This window comes from Oncorhynchus mykiss, chromosome 8 (genome assembly GCF_057628025.1).
Source record: "Oncorhynchus mykiss isolate SJ-2025 chromosome 8, ASM5762802v1, whole genome shotgun sequence".
Taxonomy (NCBI): Eukaryota; Metazoa; Chordata; class Actinopteri; order Salmoniformes; family Salmonidae; genus Oncorhynchus; species Oncorhynchus mykiss.
This window is the reverse complement of record NC_143029.1, coordinates 73,930,935-73,939,910: the sequence shown is the minus strand read 5'-3', so window position 1 is coordinate 73,939,910 and position 8,976 is coordinate 73,930,935. Positions and strand designations below refer to the sequence as shown.

Sequence of the window (8,976 nt, the reverse complement as noted above, 5' to 3'; positions counted from 1 at the left end):
ATAGCCCCCGCGATATGCAACTTTTCAGGGAAGTTAGGAACCAATATACACAGGCAGTTAGGAAAGCAGATGATATCTTTTTCAAACAGAAATTTGCATCCTGTAGCACAAACTCCAAAAAGTTCTGGGACACTGTAAAGTCCATGAAGAATAAGAGCACCTCCTCCCAGGTGACCACTGCACAGAGGCTAGGAAACACTGTCACCACTGATAAATCTACGACAATCGAGAATTTCAATAAGCATTTTGCCACGGCTGGCCATGCTTTCCACCTGGCTACGACTACCCCGGTCAACAGCTCTGCACCACCCCCAGCAACTGGCCTACCCCACTTCTCCTTCACCCAAATCCAGATAGCTGATTTTCTGAAAGAGCAGCAAAATCTGGATCCCTACAAATCATCTGGGATAAACAATCTGGACCCTCTCTTTCTAAAACTATAAACCGCAATTGTTGCAACCCCTATTACTAGCCTGTTCAACCTCTCTTTCGTATCGTCTGAGATCGCTAAAGATCGGAAAGCTGCCGCAGTCATCCCCCTCTTCAAAGGGGGAGACACTCTAGACCCAAACTGCTACAGACCTATATCTATCCTACCCTGCCGTTCTAAAGTCTTTGAAAGCAAAGTTAACAAACAGATTACCGACCATTTCAAATCCCACCGTACCTTCTCCGCAATGCAATCTGGTTTCCGAGCTGGTCATGGGTGTACCTCAGCTACGCTCAAGGTCATAAACAATATCATTACCGCCATCGATAAAAGACAATACTGTGCAGCAGTCTTCATCGACGTGGCCAAGGCTTTCGACTCTGGCAATCACAGCATTCTTATCGGCAGACTCAATAGCCTTGGTTTCTCAAATGACTGCCTCGCCTGGTTCACCAACTACTTCTCAGATAGAGTTCATTGTGTCAAATCGGAGGAGTTCTTGCTGCCTGTTGTCTGGACCTCTGGCAGTCTCTATGGGGGTGCCACAGGGTTCAATTCTCGGGCCGACTATTTTTTCAGATTACATCAATGATTTCGCTCTTGCTGCTGGTGATTCTCTGATCCACCGATCCGCAGACGACACCATACTGTATACTTCTGGCCCTTCTTTGGACAGTGTTAACCTCTTTGATCTCTAGGGGCGCTATTTCATTTTTGGATAAAAAACGTTCCCGTTTTAAGCGCGATATTTTGTCACGAAAAGATGCTCGACTATGCATATTCCGTTTTTTGAAAGAAAACACTCTGAAGTTTCAGAATCTGCAAAGATATTGTCTGTAAGTGCCCCAGAACTCATTCTACAGGCGAAACCAAGATGATGCGTCAACCAGGAAATGAGCAGAATTTCTGAAGCTCTGTTTTCCATTGTCTCCTTATATGGCTGTGATTGCGCAAGGAATGAGCCTACACTTTCTGTCGTTCCCCCAATGTGTTAGCAGCATTGTGACGTATTTGTAGGCATATCATTGGAAGATTGACCATAAGAGACTACATTTTCCAAGTGTCCGCCTGGTGTCCTGCGTGGAATTCGGTGCGCAATTGCCAGCTGCTTGTACTTTTCCATTGCATTGAGGGGAGAAACCATGCGTCCAAGAACGATATATCAATGAAGAGATATGTGAAAAACACCTTGAGGATTGATTCTAAACAACGTTTGCCATGTTTTCAGTCGATATTATGGAGTTAATTTGGAAAAAAGTTCGCATTTTGAGGACTGAATTTTCGTTTTTTTTTGGTAGCCAAATGTGATGTATAAAACGGAGCTATTTCTAATACACAAAGAATCTTTTTGGAAAAACTGAGCATCTGCTATCTAACTGAGAGTATCCTCATTGAAAACATCACAAGTTCTTCAAAGGTAAATTATTTTATTTGAAGGCTTTTATGTTTTTGTTGAAATGTTGCGTGCTGGATGCTAACGCTAATGCTAACGCTAAATGCTATGCTAGCTAGCTACTTTTACACAAATTATTGTTTTCCTATGGTTGAGAAGCATATTTTGAAAATCTGAGATGACAGTGTTGTTTACAAAAGGCTAAGCTTGAGAGATGGCATATTTATTTCATTTCATTTGCGATTTTCATGAATAGTTAACGTTGCGTTATGGTAATGAGCTTGAGGCTGTAGTCACGATACCGGATCCGGGTTTGGGAGATCAGAGAGGTTAACAATCCTCCAGATGAGCTTCAATGCCATACAACACTCCTTCCATGGTCTCCAACTGCTCTTAAATGCAAGTAAAACTAAATACATGCTCTTCAACCAATCGCTGCCCGCACCCACCCGCCCGTGTAGCATCACTACTGTGGACGGTTCTGACTTAGAATATGTGGAAAACTACAAATACTTAGGTGTCTGGCTAGACTGTAAAATCAAATCAAATCTATTTATATAGCCCTTCGTACATCAGCTGATATCTCAAAGTGCTGTACAGAAACCCAGCCTAAAACCCCAAACAGCAAGCAATGCAGGTGTAGAAGCACGGTGGCTAGGAAAAACTCCCTAGAAAGGCCAAAACCTAGGAAGAAACCTAGAGAGGAACCAGGCTATGTGGGGTGGCCAGTCCTCTTCTGGCTGTGCCGGGTGGAGATTATAACAAAACATGGTCAAGATATCCAAATGTTCATAAATGACCAGCATGGTCGAATAATAATAAGGCAGAATAGTTGAAACTGGAGCAGCAGCACAGTCAGGTGGACTGGGGACAGCAAGGAGTCATCATGTCAGGTATTCCTGGGGCATAGTCCTAGGGCTCAGGTCCTCCGAGAGAGAGAAAGAAAGAGAGAATTAGAGAGAGCATATGTGGGATGGCCAGTCCTCTTCTGGCTGTGCCGGGTGGAGATTATAACAGAACATGGCCAAGATGTTCAAATGTTCATAAATGACCAGCATGGTCGAATAATAATAAGGCAGAACAGTTGAAACTGGAGCAGCAGCACAGCCAGGTGGACTGGGGACAGCAAGGAGTCATCATGTCAGGTAGTCCTGGGGCATGGTCCTAGGGCTCAGGTCCTCCGAGAGAGAGAAAGAGAGAAGGAGAGAATTAGAGAACGCACACTTAGATTCACACAGGACACCAAATAGGACAGGAGAAGTACTCCAGATATAACAAACTGACCCTAGCCCCCCGACACATGAACTACTGCAGCATAAATACTGGAGGCTGAGACAGGAGGGGTCAGGAGACACTGTGGCCCACTCCGAGGACACCCCCGGACAGGGCCAAACAGGAAGGAAAATCTCCTTCCAGGCTCACATTAAGCAGCTCCAATCCAAAATGTATTCTAGAATCGGCTTCCTATTTCGCAGCAACCTTCAATCATGCTGCCCTCATAAAACGGACTATCCTAATGATCCTTGACTTCGGCGATGTCATTCACAAAATAGCCTCCAACCCTCTACTCAGCAAATTGGATGTAGTCTATCACAGTGCCATCCGTTTTGTCACCAAAGCCTAATATACTACCCACCATTGCGACCTGTATGCTCTTGTTGGCTGGCCCTCGCTACATATTCGTCGCCAAACCTACTGGCTCCAGGTCATCTATAAGTCTTTGCTATGTAAAGCCCCGCCTTATCTCAGCTCACTGGTCACCATAGCAGCACCCACATGTAGCACGCGCTCCAGCAGGTATATTTCACTGGTCATCCCCAAAGCCAACTCCTCCTTTGGCCATCTTTCCTTTCAGTTCTCTGCTGCCAATGATTGGAATGAATTGCAAAAATCACTGAAGCTGGAGTCTTATATCTCCCTCACTAACTTTAAGCATCAGCTGTCAGAGCAGCTTACTGATCATTGCACCCGTACACAGCCCATCTGTAAATAGCCCACCCAACTACCTCATCCCCATATTGTTATTTATTTTTTGCTCCTTTGAACCCCAGTATCTCTACTTGAACATTCATCTTCTACACATCTATCACTTCAGTGTTTAATTCTTAAATTGTAATTATTTCGCCACTATGGCCTATTTATTGCCTTTACCTCCCTAATCTTACTACATTTGCACACACTGTAGATATACTTTTCTATTGTGTTATTGACTGTACGTTTGCTTATTCCATGTGTAACTGTGTTGTTGTTTGTGTCGCACTGCTTTGCTTTATCTTGGCCAGGTCGCAGATGTACATGAGAACTTGTTCTCAACTGGCCTACCTGGTTAAATAAAGGTGAAAAATTTATAAAAGGTGAAAAATTAATAAATTAATAAATATGACACATTTTTTGTGTTACAGCCTGCATTTAAAATGGATTGAATTGTGATTTTTGGCTCTGGCCTACACACAATACCCCATAATGTCAAAGTGGACTTTTGATTTTAGAAATTTTTTACAAATGAATGACAAGCTGAAATGTCTTGAGTCAATAACTATTCAACCCCTTTTGTTATGGCAAGCCTAAATAAGTTCAGGACTTCAAATGCACTTAACAAGTCACATAATAAGTTGCATGGACTCACTCTGTGTAACAGTAGTGTTTAACATGATTTTTGAATGACTAATTCACAGAGTTGTGGACTCAAGTCACATGAATGAACCCCAATGACTCGGTGGCGCGTGATGTGTACAAGGAAAGAAGGTATGAGGTCCGCAAATCCATTAGGGACGCAAAAAGACAATACAGACTCAAACTTGAATTGATGTGACAACTCAGACGTGCATGTGATAAGGACTACAGACTATCAAGGAAAATCCAGCTGTGCGGTGCCCACTGAAGCATCCCTCCCACACAAGCGTAACACATTCTATGCTTGCGTCAAGGCAGATAATACTGAGCCATCCTGGAACACTGTCGCTGCTCCGGATGACCAGGTGCTTTTGCTCTCTGAGGCCGACATAAGAAATCTCAAGAGTGAATACTCCCAAAGCCTCCGCTTATCGTTCTGATTAACGTTGTCTTTACTATGGACAGTCTGGACATTTCCGTGCCTCCTGTCCCGAGCTGATCGGAAACAGGATGACTTGTAAGTAGACGGGAGAATACTGGCGAGTCAGATACAGTCCCCAGCTGCCGACACGGTATGCACCTTGCTTCTGGCCAACTTGCAGTGGGACAATGGGCAGTTGAACATTCCTGCTTTCATAGAATCTGGGGCTACCGGCTGTTTTCTGGATCGTTTTCTGGATACATTAGCTCGCCAACAGGGGCTGCCTCTCACTAAGCTGGACATTCCGTTGTCGACCACTGTGCTGGATGGTCAACCCCTAAGGTCTGGGAAGGTGGAGCAACTCAACATGCCTATTCAGCTACGAGTTCTGGATTATCATATGGAGTTTATCCAGTTACATTTGGTCTCCTGAGCTTCCCCTGGTTCTTGGACATCCGTGGTTTTCTATCCATAATCCTCAAATTGACTGGCCCTCGGGAAGAGTTCTGGGTGGAAATCCTTTCCAGTCCACCCGCCAGCAACTATCTCCAAACCCTGCATGTCTGGAGGCTTTCGATTCTCCTGTTCCCCTGGCTGGGGATGACAAGCCTGATCTTTCCCACGTACCTTGGGAGTACTGGGATCTGGGTCAGGTCTTTCGCAAACGAAGGGCCAGCGAACTGCCTCCTTACAGATCCTACGATTGTTCCATCGACATCCTGCCCGGACCTACTTCTCAGAGAGGAGGGCTGTATTCTCTCTTAGGTCCAGATACTGCAGCCATGAACAGTTACAGTTGAAGTCAGACGTTAACATACACTTAGGTTGGAGTCATTATAACTTGTTTTCAACCACTCCACAAATGTATTGTTAACAAACTATAGTTTTGGCAAGTTGGTTAGGACATCTACTTTGTGCATGACACAAGACATTTTTCCAACAATTGTTTACAGAGAGATTATTTAACTTAAAATTCACTGTATCACAATTCCAGTGGGTCAGAAGTTTACATACACTAAGTTGACTGTGCCTTTAAACAGCTTGGAAAATTCAAGAAAATGATGTCATGGCTTTAGAAGTTTCTGAAATGATAATTGACATAATTTGAGTCAATTGGAGGTGTACCTGTGGATGTATTTCAAAGCCTACCTTCAAACTCAGTGCCTCTTTGCCTCTTTGCTTGACATCATTAGTAGAACCATTTACGGTTGGACTGACCACAAGAACATGGCCTACATCCAGGAGGCTAAATGCCTCAGTCCCCGACAGGCTCGTTGGGCTCTTGTCTTCCCTCGGTTCAGATTCACGTTATCTTAATGTCCGGGGTCTAAGAACGTGAAGTCGGATGCCCTTTCTCGCCAGTTCTCCAGCTCCAGTGAGGATTGGCCGCTTGGATCCATCATCCCCAGGTCGCTCATCCTAGTGCCAGTGTCCAGGGGTATAGAGACTGTAGTGAGGGAGGCACAAGGTAGGGAGGCAGTTCCTGACGACTGTCTATCTAACAAACTTTTTTTTGTTGTTCCTCTTGAGGCACGGTCCAAGGTACTTCAGTGGGTTAACTCATCGAGTCTCACCTCTCATCTGGGAGGGCAGCGAACACTAGAGTTTCTGAGGAGGAGGTTTTGGTGGACCTCAGAGGAGGCGGAAACTCGGACCTTTGTGGCTGCCTGTCCGACATGCATCCGGAACAAGACTCCTCGTCAGCAGCCTCTGGGTGTTCTTCATCCGCTGACAACACCTCCTCAACCCTTCATCACGGGTTTTCCATCCTCAGAGGGCCACACTGTCATCCTGGTCATGGTGGACCACTTTTCCTGGGGGGCACATTTCATTCCACTGCCTAAGCCTCCATCTGCCCATGAGACTGATCAGCTACTTATTCAGCATGTTTTCCGCCTTCACAGACTTCCTCTGGACATCGTCTCCGACCGGGGCCCCCAGTTTGCCTCCAGATTCTGTAGGGCGTTCTGGCTGATGACCCCAGAAGAGTACAGTTTGTCCTCGGGCTATCACCCTCAGTCCAACGGTCAAACGGAGCCGGTGAACCAGGATCTGGAGACCGCCTTATGGTGCTGTGTGTCTGCCAACCCTGCCACTTGGAGTCAGCATCTTCCCTGGGTGGAGTACGCACACAACACTCTCCAGTGTTCCTCCACCGGCCTGTCACCATTCCAGATTTTGTTACGGATTTTCTATGGTCATATTTTAAAGGGATAGCATAGTTCACCCAAATTAATTACATATTTACATGTTTGTTTCTTATGGAAAAGGAGAGACCGCAATCCATCATATGGACCTTCTCTGTTTCCAGATCAGGAGATTGAAGTGGCGGTTCCATCCGCTCAACGTCTCATCTCTCGTTGCCGCCGGACCTGGCAGTGGCTAACCATATGATGGATTGCTGTCTCTCCTTTTCCATAAGAAACAAACATGTAAATATGTAATTAATTTGGGTGAACTATGCTATCCCTTTAAAATAGGACCATAGAAAATCCTGCCTCGAGGTAGCTCTCCAAGAGGGTTGGCTACCACTGATCTATGTTTACAAATACTGGGTGTTTCTACAAATTACTCCACATTCATGATAAGTCTAATGAATATCAATCTTCAGGAGGTTGAGACTGATTTGTAAAACATTTCCATCATCTTACTCTAGGCACTGGGCTATATTGTCATATTCTGTCAAAAGGAAGCCTTCTGTGACTAATTAATTGATTGGCAATTATGTGTACAACACAGAGCTACAAGTTGCCTTACTACTCTTTTGACAGTTGAGTTCATCAACTTAGTTTAGAAGATAACAAACATGCCTGTCCAGTCTGCCAGTGGCTGTCTGCTTGACTCTAATCATGAGGGGTGTTATGGGATTTTTATGAATAATAACTAAATTATGTATACATTTGTGGCAAAATCTGCTCGGAGCCTTCACCGTGCGCTGCCACTTTAAGAGCGCATGAGCAGTAAGGAAGGAGGAAATAAAAAAAGCTTGTTCAGCTCTTTGGGGAGGGGCTCTTGGGTGGCGCAACAGTTTGATTGTGTGTGCTGTGCTGCAGAAGTTTTGTTTGTTTTCAGCGTTTGTAGTTTATAAAGTATTTAACTCAATCATCGGTGTGATCGCTTTAGATCGTGGTTGTTTATGTTTGGGACCGCGCCCGTTATGGATCGCATGGATTAGTAGCAACATTGTTGCGAAGCTTTAACATACAAACCAACAAACCATCGGACAGTCAGACAGTACACCGGCAGGCCTGAAGACCACAGCTAAGATTTCTCTATCTCTTTCTCTTCCCTCTCATTCCAGTGCTTTACCCTGCAACAGACTCTCTATTTTTCAAATGCACATCCCATTGAAGTTCATTAGAGCTGGACTATTATTGCCCTGCCAGAAGTATTTGGATGGACATTTTAGTTAAAAGGGAGGTTGCTTGCAAGTTGTACAGTGCCTTGCGAAAGTATTCGGCCCCCTTGAACTTTGCGAGCTTTTGCCACATTTCAGGCTTCAAACATAAAGATATAAAACTGTATTTTTTTGTGAAGAATCAACAACAAGTGGGACACAATCATGAAGTGGAACGACATTTATTGGATATTTCAAACTTTTTTAACAAATCAAAAACTGAAAAATTGGGCGTGCAAAATTATTCAGCTCCTTTACTTTCAGTGCAGCAAACTCTCTCCAGAAGTTCAGTGATGATCTCTGAATGATCCAATGTTGACCTAAATGACTAATGATGATAAATACAATCCACCTGTGTGTAATCAAGTCTCCGTATAAATGCACCTGCACTGTGATAGTCTCAGAGGTCCGTTAAAAGCGCAGAGAGCATCATGAAGAACAAGGAACACACCAGGCAGGTCCGAGATACTGTTGTGAAGAAGTTTAAAGCCGGATTTGGATACAAAAAGATTTCCCAAGCTTTAAACATCCCAAGGAGCACTGTGCAAGCGATAATATTGAAATGGAAGGAGTATCAGACCACTGCAAATCTACCAAGACCTGGCCGTCGCTCTAAACTTTCAGCTCATACAAGGAGAAGACTGATCAGAGATGCAGCCAAGAGGCCCATGATCACTCTGGATGAACTGCAGAGATCTACAGCTGAGGTGGGAGACTCTGTC

General features: G+C 44.6%; 1 long non-coding RNA gene across 1 annotated transcript in view; it reads left to right on the top strand.

The window, feature by feature from the left end:
* The first annotated feature begins 1,722 nt into the window (after positions 1 to 1,722).
* The window catches only part of LOC149982108 (uncharacterized), a 127,043-nt gene continuing 119,789 nt past the window's right edge, over positions 1,723 to 8,976 (top strand). Inside the window, exon 1 of the long non-coding RNA XR_016482595.1 lies at positions 1,723 to 1,847. This is a non-coding gene — a long non-coding RNA (uncharacterized LOC149982108). The remainder of the gene's footprint in view (positions 1,848 to 8,976) is intronic.